The sequence below is a fragment of the Enhydra lutris genome, unplaced genomic scaffold (assembly GCF_002288905.1).
Source record: "Enhydra lutris kenyoni isolate GAN:26980312 unplaced genomic scaffold, ASM228890v2 scaffoldscaffold1, whole genome shotgun sequence".
Taxonomy (NCBI): domain Eukaryota; kingdom Metazoa; phylum Chordata; class Mammalia; order Carnivora; family Mustelidae; genus Enhydra; species Enhydra lutris.
Genome location: NW_019154085.1, coordinates 34,023,466 through 34,042,726, shown reverse-complemented (window position 1 = coordinate 34,042,726; position 19,261 = coordinate 34,023,466). Strand labels below are relative to the sequence as shown.

The window sequence follows — 19,261 nt, the reverse complement described above, 5'->3', positions numbered from 1 at the left end:
CTGTAAAGAAGAGTAAGAAGAGGAAGGGAGGAAGAAGAAGAAGGAGGAAGAAGGAAGAAGAAACTGCCCCATGATGGATTGTTAGTGTTCACCAACACTGCCAATAATGGCAAATTAATAACTGTGGGTGAGAAAAGCCAAAGGGTAACAACTACATCAATCTGTCATCAAAGTATGCCAGCATCTGTCAGAGCTATTTCCTTTCATAACTATGACCTCCTGCAAACTTCCTTTAACAAATAAGCATGTTGAAACAAAGGAAGACTTAAACAATGTTTTCAGAATCCAATGGAAAGCCCTAGCCATTTTTCTAGCATCCCAGTTCAGTCTGCTCCCAATTCCTTGAGCTACTTCTTTCTAAGCTGTGAACCTGAAATAAACTTCATCATAAAGATAGTTGTCAACGGGGACAATGGGAAAAATGGAGTTCATTTTATTCCTTGATCCAAATTCTGGTTTGTCCTCTAGAAAAGAGATCTTAGAAATCTCTACTAATCTTGGCAGGTACAACCATTGAGCCTGGTGTTTTTGACACCAAAATAAGTTCCTTAAGAGACTGAGTTATGCCACCTACAGCAATACTTAATTTTTAAATATGATGCAGAGAAATATTCTTTCATTCCAACTGTGTTTGAGAAAGTGTGTGCATAGTTGGGGAATACTCTTTCTCATAAAGGAATGAATAAAAGGCCTGCTGGAGATTTAGCTCTTCTTTGACTTCTGCCTTTATCATTAATGCCACGAGACAGTCAAAATATTTCATGACTACTATAATCTGCTCACAATTAGTTTTCTAAAAGGTGAGAAATGAAAGACTGAATTTATCTAATCTCATACATACATACTTAATAGTTTGACATTATTAAAACTACTTGGGAAGTTGAACTTGACACGCAATTCACCCTGAACTGAGACAGAGATTAAGCGTGTTCCTGGCCAGGTTTCACTAAAAGATAATTCTCTGTAGCACTCAGGTTTCTATTTCAGGAAAAAATCTCATTTTTCTTTTTTCTTTTCACTAGGATTTCTCCTCCTGCAGTCACCTCAAAATTCTCATGCTTGACATGTATAAATCCGAGGACCAACTAAAAACTTATTCTTAACAATGATTTAAAAAAATTCATTCGGCTCTCTGCTCAATACCAATTTATGAAGATCATATAGACACACACCTTTGTGAAGTGTTCCAAGAAATACAACACTCCTCTTATCATCCGTAATTTTATCTGTTCATGAAAATTGTCCCTAATTCCACCCAGCATTAATTAGGCCCATACCCTTTCTCCTTCCTTTCCCCCTTCATCTTGAGGATGTTTTGATTCACACTAAGAACTCCCTCCTAAAGGAAAGACAGGAGTGCAAGCAAGATTTTCCAGGAAGGAGAAAATTTCACTTTCTAAAACACACAGAAGATTCTTGTTGTTGAAATACCATGTTGTCCAACAAACCCCTTTCTTTAAAACAAGAAAGCATTCAGTGGTGAATAGGAGAGTGGACAAATAGCTCAGAAGTCAATAACTCTTTGGCCCACTTGCCTTACCATGTAGTACACCAGGAAAAGTAATTTACTAAATGGCTCATGGTCACATGTAACAGTTAATTGGACATCCAAGAAGTGAGCCCAGTTACTCCCTTCCTACTGTATTATCTCATCTAGCATGCGTGATTTTATATAGTCCACCATACCTGTGGCCTTTTGCATCACTCTCACTGGTCTTGGTGATGATCAGCGGATCATAGGGAAACCGGCCATCCCATCATCAAACACAGACCCTTCCACACTTCAGATGCCCTGTGACATCAAAGCTGCCCTAAACTAACTAATTCAAGTGTTCCTCCCAAATATTTACTCCTTTCCTTCTTCAAATACTTTACATTTCTAGAGCTTCCCTGAAGCTAGTCCCAGCCACAGAATCTAGCATTTATAGTAGGCCCTCAAGAGGCTATTCCAAGAAAAGACAGCTGGCTCAGAAAACTGGGGCTCCAAAATCAGAAAGTGCCTCAGTCTTCTCAGCCTTCCCTCCCCAGTCCCTGCAATTTCATGTCAAGCAATGGTTCTTGATCCTGGCTGCAAAATAAAATAAACCAGGGCACATTAAAAATCTCATTGCCCACGCTGCAGCTTGAACACATGACGTCAACATACCTGGGGACGGACCTGCACAACGGTATTCTTAAGGCTCTCCCAGCAATTCCCGTGCACAGGCAAGGCTGAGAAGCACTGCTGCAAATGTGAGGGGTTGCTAAGACCAACCCTGCACGTCATAGGCCTTGAAGAAGGAAGTGTGTATACTCACATGATCTTAAGCCTCTTTAAGCCTCAGTTCCACATCTGTGAAAATGGAGATATACTGACATTCGGTGGCTCGTGGAGCTTTAATGAGCTAAGTTTGGTAAAGCACCTATGACAGTACTAGCTGCCAGTAAGAACTCACAAGTAACAGTCATAGTGGCAGTACTGGTAGTATGTCCAAGACATGGCATTCTCCAGCATGAAAGAGTTAGGTAAAGGTTTATGCCCACTCCCTGCCCTGCCCACGGTGCTAGTGACAGGCCACACCTAGAAATCGCATCCCCCAAGTCATGGGCCAGTACCTTTTCCACCACAACTCACTTCTGTCCTTGATGGACAGTCCTGTGGCTGTTCCATGGCCGCAGAGGATTTATGCAGTAAGACTGAAAGTGATCTCACTGTTCTTACCCATAAAAAATACTATGGTTTTTTATTTTTATTTTTATTTTTTTAAGATTTTATTTATTTATTTGACAGAGAGAAATCATAAGTAGGCAGAGAGGCAGGCAGAGAGAGGAGGAAGCAGGCTTCCCGCTGAGCAGAGAGCCTGATGCGGGGCTCCATCCCAGGACCCTGAGATCATGACCTGAGCCGAAGGCAGAGGCTTTAACCCACTGAGCCACCCAGGCGCCCCTGGTTTTTTATTTTTAATCTCCTCTTGATTGTATCCTTGAGGAGTTCCTTTCTTGTTGAACATGGGAGCAACTTTTTTTTTTAATATTTTATTTATTTATTGACAGAGATCACAAGTAGGCAAAGAGGCAAGCAGAGAGAGAGAGGGAGAACCAGGCTCCTTGCTGAGCAGAGAGCCCAATGAGGGGCTCGAGCCAAAGGCAGAGGCTTTAACCCACTGAACCACCCAGGCGCTCCTGAACATGGGAGCAACTTGAAGAGATTTCAATTAAGTCAGAGCCATCTCTCATCAGTTGCATTCTTCTGCAAAGGGACTTGCTTCCTACAGGGACTGTCATTTACAGAGCTGTTGAGCTGAGCTACAGTGGAGCCTTGATGAAGTTGCAACTGCCCTGGTGAAGATATCCAACCAAGTTTCCACACAGACAAGGTATGCCAGTGAACCATGACATCATCCTCCTGCTCAGCAGAACCTCAGAACAAAACGCGGTGTAATTAACTGAATAAGCTCCGAAAGGGACTAGGTCAATGAAATCTATTTATGGAGCAAAAATCACTTTGAGAGAGTATTAGTTACAGGCAAATAAGTACATTTTGGTCTTTTTAAAAAGAGGTTTGCATTCAGAGCTTTCAAAAGATTACAGACCTTTGGGGTAACGGACATTTCCACAGCTACTCCCAGAATTAAATTTTGTTTGATATCCTATGACACTCTGTGCATGATACTTTATTAATGGTGTCTCCAAATATTTAATAAAGGCACATCTTCTCAACAACGTTTCACTTGGGGCAGAGTGCCCTGAATGCCAGCTCTCATCCTTATCGAACATGGCAAGAGCATCCAGAGGTTCAAAGGTCACTTACTTATTCAACAGCATATCTCAATATCCACACAATTCCCTGCAATGTGTCCTTTAGCTATCCCGACTTGAAGGTCACTACAAAGAACAGTGGACAGACAGGCCAAAAACCATTCTGCTGTATGAGAAGGTGTTCTTTACTACTAAAAAATAAACACAAAAGTCATTCTCCCTTCTTGACTGAAGAGTGAGGTGTGAGATGAGAAGCTTTGAACCAAAACAGCAATCTTGTCACCATGAAGAGATTAGTCTGAAATCAAAAGAGAAAACCACACTGAGGATGTGAAAGAGAAATTTTAGAAAGAATTTAGGACCTAGAATATGTCATTAGCTGCTAAATTCAGGACCCCTGAAACCACCCTACTTCCTATCATCACTCTGGGAAAGCCTTATTAGTTTCCTATTCTGGCCATAATAAATTACCATAAACTTGGTGACTTAAAACTACACAAGTGGAGGTCAGATGTCCTAAAAGGGGCTGTGTTATTTCTGGAGACTCAAGGGGAGAATCCATGTCCTTGCCTTTTCTAGTTTCTGCTACATTCCTTGGCACAAGACCTCTAGGTCTCTTCATGGCCAACAGAGTAGCATTTTTCAAATCTCTGTCTTTCTCCATCTCCCTCCTCCTCCCTCTTTCCTTCCCTGCCTCCTCTCCTTCTTCCCTCCCTCCTGGGCTTTTATTATTACATTGCCTTCTCTGACTCTGACTTGATGAATTTGCAATCATCCTTATGAAGATTCACCCCCGCCCTTCCCTTACAAGACCCTTGTGATTACTTTGCTCTCCTACCCAAATAATCCAGGATAATTTTCCTATCTCATATCTTTCAGTTAATCACACCTACAATTCCTGTTTGCCATGTACTATAACATATTCATAGATTCAGGGACATGGACATCTCCCAGAAGAGGGGTATTATATCCAGCTAACCACAGACCCAGGGAAAGGCAGATTTCTTCTGGCTCTATTATGAAAGAGAACAAGAAGGTGGACATTGCCCTGGGGTAAGACTATAAATGTATGTTCTTTTCTCTTCCATGTGAATGAAAATTTTTACTCATCTTGTTTTCCAGTTGGGTTCCAAAAGAATATGTTTGCCAAATCAATGGCTATATACTATATGGTTATGAGGTTTATTAACCTGTTCTAGCAAAGATAACTTACCTTGTTTGCTCAACTTTTTGGAGGGCCTATACTGGTAAATTAAGTGAAGAGATGATAAGGACCACCAATCTAGCATCTTTTATATCCCTCAAGGTGGCACTACTCTGTCCAGAACCCTTTGATGCAATACTGGTTTTTTTGGTTTTTTGTTTTTGTTTTTTTAACTTTTTCAGTGTTCCAAGATTCATTTTTTATGCACCACACCCAGTACTCCATGCAATACATGCCCTCCTTAATACCCACCACCTGGTTCACCCAACCCCACCCCCAACGCTCTGTACTGTCTTGTTCAGGGATACATAGTGTCAGAGCCTTCTACTTGAATTTCCTCACTCCAGGAAGATCTTACTCCACAAGCCAGCAACCCAATGTGAGGATACAGTTAAAGGAAAGAAGAAAGGAATATGTGGGTAATACTAGCCTTCTCTCTGAAAAGAGGAAAACAAAATATATAACCTTCATGAGAAATGATTGTTTACATAATATACCTGGAGAAATCTCTGAAGGGAAAAGAAACAATCTCAATAGAGCTATTCTTTTTTTAATCCTAGAAGAGACAGCTCATATCTAAAAAAGTAAAACATAAATAATTTTCAGAAGAAAAAAATAAGTAGGGGTAAGTTTATCATAACAAAGAAAACAACAGTATTTTGTTAAATTGCAAGTATTAAAAAGAAAAAATACAAGTCTGGGATGTAAGAAGATGGAAGAACTACATTTTTCTTGTACTTTCATTTACCATATTTTTTTATGTGTTCTGTTATTCTCCAGATTAAATAAAGCACTTGAGGTTTTATTGTCTGAGATGTATTTTGAATCTCTCCTGTCAATGAATGATAACACCAATTATCTAGCTACCATGCATACAATGAGAGTTATCTCATAAAGGAAATAGAATGAGGAAGGAGATTCACTCAGCGATTTTCAACCTTATCTGCCACAGAATCATAGGAAGAACATTTAGGAAATGCATTCTGGAGGAATTCCAGAAAATAAGGAAGTACCTAGAGGTACCCAAGTGATGACCTGAGTCCCACATGTTTTCCTTCCTGTCCCCACTTGACATGCCAGCCCTGGTCCCCTTGCAGATAAGGGGCAGTTACCCTGCCATGATGTAGATGATTCTCAGCTGCTGATCCTGGATGCAAGGAGCTGCCAGTGCTGGGTAACAACAATAGCTTTTAATCCAATGGAACCCTTACTGCGTTGACTGGAAAGAGAGCACCCACTTTGAGAATCAGAGCCTCAAGCCTACAGAGCCCAGAGGTCGAGGCATACAAAGTGCCTCAGTCAGGCATCAACCAGATTGTCACAGTTCATCCCTTGTGCCTTAGGGAAGCAGCTCTCTGGAGACCCAAGTTCAGGGAGCAGCTCCTCCACAGGTCACATTAGCCTCTCTTGCTGGGGAAGACAAAGGAGGGAGCTTAGCGGGATGAACTAGAGCCCCGGTCACCCACCCTCTCCTCCACTATCCATTCTAAATCGCTTGCTCTCAGATATTACCACTGCCAGTCCTGCTGGCCCCTGGTGGTGTGACCCAGCCCCTCAATCCTGAAGGTTCTCTGGCTCTGATAACATACCCTGCTCAGCCCAGGAGGACAGCACTCACTATTCCCAGGCACAGGTGAGGAAGAGACAAGCAACCCACACCCTTAACACCCTCAGTCACCATTGCTGGCTTCATGTCCTCTGATCTTTACTGACACTGTCTGAGCAACTGTTGGGCACTTGTTTACTGCCCTGGTGGCAGGAATCATTTTTATATCATTATTACCACTTTGAAGCTTCTACCCCACCTAGCACAGTCTTACATATAGCAGATGTCCATTAAATAGTTGTTGGTTGACAAGTTCACAGTACGCGATCTAAGGATATTTTATAGTTTATGAGTCCTTCAAGTGATTTGCTGACCGATGATATTTGAAACAAAACAACATGTATATTTTTGCTGCTAATATAAACAAAAACCCTTTGGCTACTTGTAAATGGCACATCACTTTTTTCAGAACGTTTAAACTTGAATGAGACAAAGGAGAATTTTTGATGACACGAAAACATATGTGAACACATGTGAGAGTAAATGTTACTATGAGAGAATATTAGAGAAATAGTTGAAAATCAACAGGAGTGGACCTCAAGGTCACTGGCCTCACTTTTGAGGTCGGATACTCCAACAGTGTTTACCACCCTTCTTTCCCAGGCCCATCACATTGCAATGTGATGTACATCTCCCTGCCTTCCTCCCAAAGCCATCAAAATATTGGCCGTTTGGTCATTCTGCTATCCCTAGAGTCTTCAGATATTTGCTCAACATGTGAGGAATGAATGAGTAAATTAGTGGTTGAAATAGTGGCAGAGATGCACAGAAATGACATGCTATGATGTAAGAGCCTCATTCAAAACCACAGAGGAGGTGTGTGATAGTGAACATAGACTGAATAGATCTAGCTTTTCACATGTCAGATTTAAGGAGAGTCCTTTCTCTGAGGCACAATTTCCTCATCTGTTAAATAAATACTGAAGGGGAGGAAAAAGTTGTTTTGAGGAATAAAAAAGATACACAAAGAACCTAGAGCACTGCCTGGATCAAAGGTGATTTCCTACATATGGTAGTTGCTATTATTCGTGGACAATGCAGGTGTTTTTAAGCCCAAGACCATTGTTAGAAACATATGAAAGGTTTATTTGGAACCCACACACATTCGAAAAAAGGAAGTTGAGACCTCTTCTCTGCACAATGTTTATAAATATTCAAGATTTCAGGTGGAAAGGGTTACTGTCCTTAAAGATCTTCAAGCCCAATGTGCGTGATTTCCTTGTAAATGCTGTTAAGAATGTCCTAACAGGAGAGGCACCTAGGTGGCCCAGTCAGTTAAGTGTCTGACTCTTATTTTGATTAGGTCATGCTCTCAGAACTGTGAGATCAAGCCCCACGTGGGGCTCTGCACTGGACTTGGAGCCTGCTTAAGATTCTCTCCCTCTCCTTCTGCACCTCATGCCTCCCCTCTCTAAAAACAAGCAAACAACCAGAATGTCCTAATAAGAAAGTGTGTGTCAGGTCCTCTATGGGCTAGGATTTTCTGACTTCAAGAAAACTCCAAAAGAGGAAGAACCTCAAATATGTATATTCTCCTTTTAAATTTTCAAACAGTTTTTGTATCCACATTACCATTTTTTTCATCAGCTCATCAGCATTAGTCATAAAAACTCATGCTTTGCAGATCTGATTTAAAAAACAAAATTTTTTTTAGCCACAAGAACTCCCCTTCCAGAAAAATGGTTAAAAGAGAAGCTCTTCTATCAAAAGAGAATATTAGGCTGTACCCCAGAAATACATTCAGAGGGGTAGGTCCCCCAGTAAGGAAGACAACCATCTTCCCCTCTAGTCATCTGTATCAAAAGGCCCTACCATTGGAATGGGGCCAGAAAACCCTGAGTCAATACTAGGAAAATTCCCAGACTGCTCAACCTGGTAAATACAGGTCTAGAAATATATCCCAAGGAAGCAATCAAAGCAATACAAAATATATTTGAAGACACCTATTGTGATGTTATTTTAAAGAGCAAAAAATAGCTTTTATGTCCAAAAATTGGGGATTGCTTTAGCAAATTGAGGGACATCATAGATTTTATGGTTTGGGGAGAATATTTCATAACTTGGGAATATACATGTGATATATTAAATTTTACAAAATAGAGCATATCACCCCATCTTGTTATTTAAAAAAATACACACAAAGAATATCACAAAAGATAAAATACATAGCAACCCTAAAGTGCTCATCTCTGAGTGATAAAGTTATTAGTAAATAATTTTCTTCTTCACACTTTTATTTTCCAAGTTTTCTATAGTGAAATTTTATGATCTGTGGAAATATTATTGATCACACAGAAAAACAGCTCACATCTTATGTCATGCTGACAGGGTGACATGATAGCATCACTCATGCATGAATAACAGCATAGTTGAAACATTCCAGAATCTTGCATTTCTGGCATGGTTGTTTCTTTCCAGACTATGTCATTATCCTTCTCTCAGTACAAAAAAATTATATATATTTTACTATACATACATATATATATATATATGCATATATAATAAAAATAATACATAATTAAAATAAAAATATCAACTGTGAATACACAGCCAAACAACATATATTGAAAATTACTTCAGGGTGTACAATATGAAATTAATGGTCAAATCAAATGTCTGTGTTCCAAAGATCAAGAAAAACTTTTTCGATACTCATGCCAGTTTCCTTCCCTCTGAGCCCATGAAAAAAGAATGCAATTCCATGTTCACGAAGTCAATAAACTAGGCTTTCTCCCAAGTGTTACTTTAGTTACCTGTTTCCAACAACCCATCAAAAATGCAGAACACACCTTCAAACACAGAGTGAGTTGGCAATTTTCTAGTTAAAGATGAATCTTCAGTATCATACTATCAATCAGTTGGACCCTGGACTTAGAATGATAGATTTCTACATTACCTAAAAAGCTAATGCTTTTATTTATGGTTATTGCTCAAGTACACATGATGCTAATGACACAGAATTGTTCTTACTATATAGGTTTTTTAAAAGATTTATTTATTTATTTATTTATTATTATTTTTTTTTTTATTTGAGAGAAAGGAGAGACCACATGTGCACCAGTGTGGGGGGATGGGCAGAGGGAAAGAATCCCAAACAGACTCCCCACTGAGTGCAGAATCCCATGCAGGGCTGGATCCCATGACCCTGAGATCATGACCCAAGCTGAAATCAAGAGTCAGAGGCTAAACCAATTGTGCCATTCATTGGGTCAGCTATACTGACTTTTTTAAACATGAGTTTCATATATTGCTATTGTCATGTCCTCTCCTCAGCTCAGTTCATATTTGTTAAATAGAAGGCAGTGAAATCAATGGAATTCCAGATTATGGCAATCCCTCCACCTAGCTAAACCTCAAATTTCTCAACTGTAAAAGAGGACATTGAACACATAGACTTAGTGTCTCGCCACTACTATCATTCTATATGCCCATTGTCACAACCTTATCTATTTTAACAGGGAAACACAGGCATTTGCAAATATGAAGCCATGTGCCCAAGACCTAGGAGATTGAGAGGGGCTCCCATGAAATTTGGCTACGAACCCAAAGAAATCCCATCAGTAGGTCAACACAAACTCAATGTGTCCTCTTATTTCTATGTTAGTTTGATGTGTTTTATCAGGGATATCAGTTGTCTCACCAGGCTAAAATCACAGTATTGGCAGGGTTGTATTCCTTTCTGGAGCCCTAGGTGAAAATATATTTTCTTGCCCATTCCTGCTTCTAGACACCACGTACATTCCTTAGTTCGTGGCCACCATCCTCCAGCTTCAAAACCAGTAATGTGTGTCAGGTGGAGTCCTTCACCCATTGCATTGTTCTGACCTCCAGTTCTGCCTCCCTCTTCCACTGTTAAGAATTCTTGTGATTTCATTGTGCCCACCCAGATAATCCAGAGTAATCTCAAAGTTTATGAAGAAGTTCATCAAGATTAGGACAGAAGCCAACAGAATCCAAACTACTGAAAGTTAATTTGTAGTTCACTAGTCTATTAAATAATCAGTCCGGTTTAGCAGTAAATCGACTATCCAAGCTTATGCTTTGATTTAGCTGAAGGACATATGCAAAATCTACATGAAATATAACAGAGTATGCAAAACTGTTATGCAGCCTAAGAATCAATTCATCCATTTATCTCACACCCCCTAAACTAACTCACCCAAGAGACTGTTAACTGTTATTTGATGATATGGATCACTTATTTTGCAGTTAACATTGACTTTTAACTGGATAAACAAGCCAAGAGATAAATCATTATCCCAATCTTGAAAGTTTTTATTTTGAGCTTCCTAGTTAAATGTGCAATTGACCAAAAAGTTCTTGAAACTGGAAATTTTATTTTTAATGCACAAACCTTAGCGGTAGAAAAATAATGAAAACAGATGCCAAAGAATGGTGTCAGCCTTATTTTTTAAAGGTATTTTAACTATTGCTTTGTTCTCTTTAAAAAAGTATTCACAACAGATACTTGCTATTTAAATTAAAGTATTTGTCTAAATACTCTACCATATGGTCTCAGTTACATCTGCACTATTTTGCCAACACGTACTATCACATTCACTCGAGGAAAAGGGACTCAGTGGATTAAGTAAGAAAATAACAGAAAATGAAAAGCCATACCTCTGGCCCTGTGCCACTCTAATTCTGCTTACCTGTGCACCTGCTGCTCTGCTAGAGATTTGGGCCATCTTGATTCTTGATTAGTATGCCCCCTAAGCCTGGATATTGTGCCAAATATATTTCACCAGAAGCTATTTTGCGTCTCCACTGATTATAAATAATACCCTACCTGAAGTTTTCCAGGTAATGAGGATAGTTATGTATTCATTTGCCAAGTGATCTCTCACCATGTGTGAGATTGAAAAATACCTTTTGGGCTCAGAAATTCCAGGGCAAAGGGACTTTCATAGGCATGGAATTTAGCCGCTAAAGGCAAAAATCCAGGCACCCATACTGGTAGGCATTTGCTCAGATAAGACAAGTCACCCTCCCAAAGTCAAATTGCCACTTAGTGAAAGAGAAAAACTTTGAACCCAGGCGGCCTGATATCCCCAGATTTAACCACTACTCATACCATTCATGCACTGTTCTGTGGCCTCCCAAGCCATAGAAATCATGGATGTGTGCACATACACCTTCAATCAAGTCTACCTTTATTCTCATTGCATTGGGCTGGTCAGGGAGGAAGAACAGTGTTCCCTAGGTTTGATGATATTCTGAAGTGCCATAGGGAGTCCAGTTGCAGACTGATTCCAGCTCAAAGGATCTCAAATTGTTGCATATGTCGTCAGAATTTCCAAGCCACACTCAGGTAAACCAGCCAGTGAGGCAGCTCCAGAGGCATCTCAGATTTGTTAGGATGATCCAGGAAATAGAAGCAAGATGCCACTTTAAAAAACACTTGATTCCCCAGTGTGAAACAAACTCAGGAAAATGTCCTAGATGCTGAGCGCATAAGGATAGCCAACATCTTTTTGTACTGGACAGACTTTAAGAAGGGTGGAATAAGAGAATCAGGATGGGTCATCTTCAGCTTCTCTCGATTTCCAAGCTGAGGGGCCATAGAGACATAATTAAAGTTACCAGGAATACTCAAACATGCTCGTAGAAACATGGCTTTCAAATTCCCAAAGACGTAGTATAGCTTTATATCAACTGCAATTTGCCTCTATGAGACCCTGCCATTCAAGGACACATGGTTGCTACCCAGCCCTTCCAGAAAGTCTGTTCATTTTCTCTTCAATCAATCTTAATTTAGCACCCACTAACTAGTCAGTCCATTCTGGGATTACAGCTATGAACTGTACAGGCTTGTCCCTGAAGGGTTAGCACTCACATTATAGTTGGGGAAGTTGACAGAGAGATTTACCAACCAAGCAAGCAATGAAAAAATACATGGAATAAATACTTATTTTAATAAACGCGAAGAAGAAAACCCATTGAGTGCTGATTAGAGAATAATTAGGTACAACTTTAAGGAACCAAGGTTGAAGGATGAGGTAGAGCCAGCTTTTGAAGAAATGGGAAAAGAGCATCCAGGTTGAAGAAAGAATAATTCTATTCCCAGTGCATGTGAGTGCAGTCACCCCCACTCCCAAATTTAAGGAACCATTTTCCACTACCAGTGTCCCATAGTCTTCCGGGAAAGAAGAATGACTATTATGCAAAATATCCCTTGAATATGATCTTTCTGAGATCTCGAACCACAACCTTCATATATACATCTTGACTCCGTAAGGAAGATAGTCCAGAAGACCTGAACGTCTTCAAAACCGAGGCTCTGGACCCAGCTCTGCCCTTCTCAGGGTATGCCCTAGCCAACTGTGCCTCTAATCATTTAACTAGTCTGGGCTTCTGTAAACTGCAGGCGTCAGATCATAAAGTCCCTTTCATCACTCATGCAGCTTGTAATTAGCTGGCAATTGCAAGCTTGTACCACCCCTTAATCTTTTTTATTGCATTGCATAAAACAGACTATATTACATAGTTTTATTCCATATTATTGACTTTTAGGAGCTTGCTCTTGTGGTTTTGCAAATGGATACAATAGGGGACCACTCCAAATGGTCCCTTACCCCAACCATTCTAAGAAAATCATTTTTCTGTAAAAGTCCTACCTTACATTTGCCCATTATAATTTATCCTTAACAGTGAGCTGACCTCCCACTTTCCACATTTTAAATTCCATCTGGCATTTTTTGTCCTTAGTTCTATTCATGCAGGCTCAAAAATGTCTCCTTTAGAATTTCCTTTTTACATATCTTTCCTTTTTCTCCAGGTAGACGGCACCACCTGTTACTGGTGGACTCTAGGAAACTTTATTCCAAACCTGCACACTCCATGGGCATGGGGGTTTCTCTGCAAAATTTATAGACAATCTCCACCAAGATGTTCTAATTCCCATTGAATGACTCAAGCATTCCAAAACAAGGCAGACTTTTGTCCAAAAAAAAAAAAAAAAATCCTATAATTCCATTTATAGTAAGTTCAAAACAGGCAAAATTTAACTGTAGTGTTAGTGGTCAAGGGAGCAATTACCTCTGGGTAAGTAGATGGGGTAGTGATTAGGAGGGGGCATAAGTTGGGCTTCTGGGTACCAGTAACGTGCCACTGCTTGACCTGAGGGCTGTTCACTGGCATGCCTGCTTTGATAACTCACCCAGCTGCATATGTGTGATGTTTACACTTTCTTGTCTGTGTGTTATATTTTAATTTAAGATTCATTAATAAAGAAGTCAAAACCACTCCCCAAACTTTTCTTAGCATCATATCCTAGGGTAGGTGATTCAGTGATGAGGTGTGTAACTTGTGGAGTTCTGGGTTTCCTGACTTTAGTGCTGTGTGCCTTTCCTTGTCTGAAAAATGCTGATGATAACTGGACCTGCCTTGTTGCAACAAGTACAAGAAGAGCTACAATCTGTAGAGCCCTTCCTTAAACAATGCCAGGGCCATTGAGGGCAGTATTGTATTGTATTGTATTTATTTAGAAAAGCGCTTTTTAGCATTTAATGAACCTCCCTCAAACTACCAGGACACAGTCCCCCGACCCCCCAAGACACAAACACATACCCTTAACCTTTTCCTCAGCTCTTCTACTGAATGAGAATGCCACTCACAATGACAGCTGCTCTGGGAGCATTCCTTTGCCCAAAATTTTGTAGTAGACCCATGATACCACACCGATGATAGGAGCAGCTCCTGTCTTGTTTTGGGCAGCACTCTGCCACGTCTGCCCACTGACCAAGGTCCACGGTCCACAGTTTATCGAGGTTAATTGTCAGACAGAAGCTCTGGTTCCTCTAAATGGTTATGCATCATACCAACTTTCCCAAGCTAAACTGTGGGTGATATTTGTCAAAGTGGATCCTGTGGTGATGCCTGCCACCAGCATTACCTGGGCCTCCTGGGGGACTTCCAGTGCTTGCCCATAGGGGCTATGGACATGGCTCACGTGGCCCTGAAGTTTCTGGGTCTTCCTCAGTGTGGATGACATGTTGGCAGCCCCGACAAAAGAGAGTGAGAGCAGTATTTACATATTGTTTCTCAGGGAAACAAAAGATGGCCGGAGTCATTACCAGACTTTTAAGTGTGCAACCTACCCACAAAGCCTGAGATGTCCTGGGGGCCCAAACCCAGCCTATCTGGCCCTCTGATCCCCAAACCAGGTAAATGTCACCTCAGTAAACGTTACCAATATTCACCCAGTCGCTAAAACCCAAAACCTCAGGGTCATTTAGGATGCCTTGCCCTCCCACACTTAGTCACCCAGCCATCTGCAAGAGCAGTCAATTCTAAGTCCAAATCTGCTTTCTTCTTTTACCTAGACTCATTCCTACCTGCTCTGCTTGTTCCAGACTTGTCTCCTCCTGTCCTATACAGTAGCAAAAAATCATCTTCAAAAACAGAAAAGTTTCTCAAAGCTCTCGAGTGGCTCCTCATTATGTTTTGGGGGGATGGAGGAATCCCCAAATCCCTTGCCATGCCCTACAAAGTCCTATGTGTGATATCACATCTGTCTGCTCTCAATGTCTTGGAGCCCCATACTTTACAGATAAAAAAAGCAAGGCACAAAGAGGCTAAGCAACTCACTGCCAAGGTTAGAGGGCTAGTGAGTGGCAGAGGCAGGATTGGAACAGACTGCAGCCAGCACGCTTCATCCCCACACTAACAACCCCAAGTTCTTCCTGCCCTATGTCTTCACTCATACTTTTTGTTTAACTCATTTATTCTTACCCTTAAGATCACAGTTAAAATGTCATTCTGCCAGCCACGTTTACCTTGACCTTCCACCATTATTCTCAGTCCTTTCTTTGCTGACTTTGCAGTATTTATGCTAATGAATAATCATATGGTCCTTTCAATTGTTTTTCTCTGCCTTTGCCATTAGTACCTAAGCCCCATGAGGGCAGGCACTTGTGTCTGCCTTGTTCTCTACCATTTCTCTGGTTCCTGAGACAGAGTAGTGTGCCACACAGACTGGATGGATAAAAGGTACCTGATTTCCACACTGGATGTTTGTTACTCTCTAAAAGGGAGAATTAGCCCAATATTTAATCCATTTTTTTAAATATATACTTTCAGTTATTAATAGAAAAAGTTCTAAGTTGTGAGTGAATATTTTTTTTTCATTCGTATTTTATAATCTTTATAAATACATACTCATTCAAAACACTCAACAGAAGAAATTTCCATGTCCTCATGAAATTTACAGTCTAATGAAGAGAGTCAGATATTGGACAACAGATAAAATAAGAGAGTTGAGAATAAAGGTGATGGCCGCCACAGAAAAAGAAGAAACAGAGTGTGAAGTAGAGTATGCTACTTTGGTGGCTCTCAAAGCTCCTTTTCCATAGGGGTTCATGTCCCCATGTAGTAAGTCCCTTCCACATCACCTCAAGCTTTGGCCATATGATTTGCTTTGGCCAAGGATGATGCAAACAGATGTTCCATAAGTGGTTGCACACAGGGGCTTTAACTTTTGGAATGGTTCTTCTTGGGACCCAGCAGCCACTATGCTGCAGACAAGCTTGGGCTAGACAACCCAATTAGGAGACACCATACAAACAGGGGCCCTGGAGAAAAAGAGGCCATCTTGGACATTGAAGCCCCAGCCAAGATCCCACTCAAATTTAGTTGCAATCAGATCATGAAAGTGGGCTAGGGTCCTAACCTCTGGTGGCAGAAGTTTTATTGCCTAAGCAAACAAGCTAACCTCTCAGGGGTCCTGCTTTCTCAACCACAATGAGGTTTCTGAGACAGACATCTCTAGCCTCTCTCTTAATTCCAACTTTCTAACATTTTAGATGTTTAAAAACTAAATAAAATATGCAAAATATATTGGTGTCATAATGGAGAATTGCAATGATAAAATAATCCAATTTACTTCCATTGTGATATAGAAGGTGAATTTCTGTGTTTCTTTTGAAAAACAGGATGAGCTTTGAACCATAATAAATAAAATGTTCCTTTTGTCCTGTTCTTTCTTTCTTTTTTTTTTTTTTTTTTTTTTTTTTTTTTTTGGTCTGTTTATAAATTTCCACAGAAATTTTAGTGTTGAGAAAGTAAACAGAGGGTCATTGTTCTAATGCCTGGTGAAAGGGGAAAAAAAGTGTGCCTAGAAAAGGAAAAGTTTCCACAGTTAAAACACATTTTTACAGACAAGTTTGAAAAATGTGTCAATGTCCCACATTGGGTCAGTTTCCTTCTCCTCTGGGCTGTATAAAACATATTTTCCTTTTCCCCCCATTAAAGGGTTATAATGGGTGTTCTCTCCCCCGCCCCCTCTCATGCCTGGGTGGCTCAATGGGTTAAGCGTCTACCTTCAGCTCTGGTCATGATCCTGGAGTCCCTGCACCAAGTCCTGCCTCAGGCTCCCTGCTTAGTGGGGAGTCTGCTTCTCCTTCTGACCTTCCCCTCTCTCGTGCTCTCTCTCTCTCTCTCTCTCTCAAATAAATAAATAAAATCTTTTTAAAAACTTTTTTTAAATGGGCTCTCTCTCTCCCTCTTATTGAGGCATAAATGACATTATATTAGTTTCATGTGTACAACACAATGATTTGATATTTGTATACGCTAAAAATGATCACCACAATACCATCCATTGCCATCTGTCACCATACAAAATTACCAAGTTTTTTTTTCTTGTGATAAAAAAATTTTAAGATGTACTCTCCTAGCAAATTTCAAATATTCAGTGCAATATTATTGACTATAGTCATCATGCTATATATCACAGCTGCAGGATTTACTCATTTTATAACTGGAAGTTTCTGTCTCTTGACACCTTTCACCCATTTCACCACCACCCCTGCCTACCCAGCCCCACATCTCTGGCAACCACCAATCTGTCCTCTATCAGTTTTATTTTGTTTGTCCATCTGTTCTGTTTTTTAGATTCCCATATGAATGAAATCATATGGTGTTTGTTCTTCCTCTATCTGATTTATCTCACTTAGCACAATGTCCTCAAGGTCCATTCATGTTGTTGCAAAAGGCAGGATTACATTCTTATGGCTAAGTAAGATTTCATTGCGCATATACAAAACATATTCTTTATCCATTTATCCACTGATGGACACTTAGGTTGTTTCCATATCTTGGCTATTGTAAATAATGCTGCAATGAACATAAGGGTGCCACACATTTTCCTAATAGCATGAATCTTCTTTACCATTTGTCATTGGAATAGAAATCATCTGGGGTCAAAGGTATTTGAAAACATTATAGTTTTTCCTCCATTAGTTCCCAGGAAGGGACTTGAATCTCACCAGAATCAACACAGTATAACAAGGGAAAACTCAAGAGAAGTAGGCTGAAGGAAATGAGAGAAAGCAAAAATCATTATCCAAGAAAAGAATGAGTCATCATAAATCAATCCAACCAGGGCCATTGCAATTCTGGTCCAAATTTCTTTTGAACCTGACATCCAATGACAATCTGATGATAAGAAATACAATGGAAGTGAGACTTGAGAAGTGTCTCCAGGATAAATCATTCAGGGAAGACTGTGAGAATGTTCCTGGGAAACTGAGTGGGAAATGAGAAAGGTAAAGTTCTGTGAAAGGTAAAGAAATGCCAGCCTCCCACGGTATCTGGACAGAAAATTAAAAGCAAATATTGTTGTCTGCCCTCAAGTATGTAGGTAGGAAGGAGGGTGGAGAGGTGATGGTAGCATCCAAGATTATGTCTAAGTCAACTATGGCTGATTAATAAGCCATCCCATAATTGTGTGACTTGAAATAGCAATAATGTGTTACTTTTCACAATACTGTGTGATAGTTGGGTGGTTCTTTTTTTTTTTTTTTTTTTCCGATTTATTTATTTTAGAGATAAAGAAAGAGAACGTGTGAGCTGGGGGAGGGACAAAGGGAGAGGGAAGGACGGAATCCTAAGCAGCCTCCCTGCTGTGCACAGAGCCTGACATTGGGGCTTGATCCCATGACCCTGCAATTAGGACTGGAGCTGAAATCAAGAGTTGGATTCTTAACCCACTGCACCACCCAAGCACTCCTAAACTGGGTGGTTCTTCTGATGTCTTGCTAGGACCCTTTCATGATCTTCCCTCAACTGAAAGACTGTCTAGGCTAAAAGGTCCAAGTTGACTTCACTCAAGTCCAGGCAGTTGGTGTAGTTGTCTACTAGGGTACCTTACTTCCCCTCCCTGTGGCCTCTTGCCATCCAGCAGGGAGAGAACTACTTGCCTTGCTGGTGGTCTCAGGGCGGTATTCTGAGAAAGCACAGAGGAAGCTAAGATTTAGGCATCAGACTCACACTGTATTGCTTCTGCCACATTCTACTGGTCAAGGTAAGTCTCAAGGCAGCCCAGAATCAAGGAGACAGCAAATCAGTCTCACCTCTTGAGAGGAGCTGCAAATCTGGAGGCAAGGCTTTTCAGTTTATCACAGAGTCTACCATTTCAGCCCTCTGCTTTGTCATAATCAAAATTATCATCACACTCTATGACTCTGCTGAGTAAAAGTTAACTCTAAACTACCTGGTGGAATTCTCAGTGATCCCAAGTTTGAGTAGAGACAGGCTGTGAACGGTTGGATGATCAATGAACAATAATGAGCTCATGGTATTGCTGGGGCTGAAACTTAGGAACATCACAGGAACTTACAATGATTCCGAGAAACTAAGTATAAATCTGAGAAAACTACCTCATTTAAAATGGGAATACTCATCTTTTAATTAACAAAAATCCTTTCAAGAAT

At 40.4% G+C, this 19,261-nt stretch overlaps 1 pseudogene; it reads right to left on the bottom strand.

Annotated features, from left to right (window-relative positions):
• Positions 1 to 14,067: 14,067 nt before the first annotated feature.
• LOC111139446 lies at positions 14,068 to 14,541 on the bottom strand (annotated as a pseudogene).
• Positions 14,542 to 19,261: the final 4,720 nt, after the last annotated feature.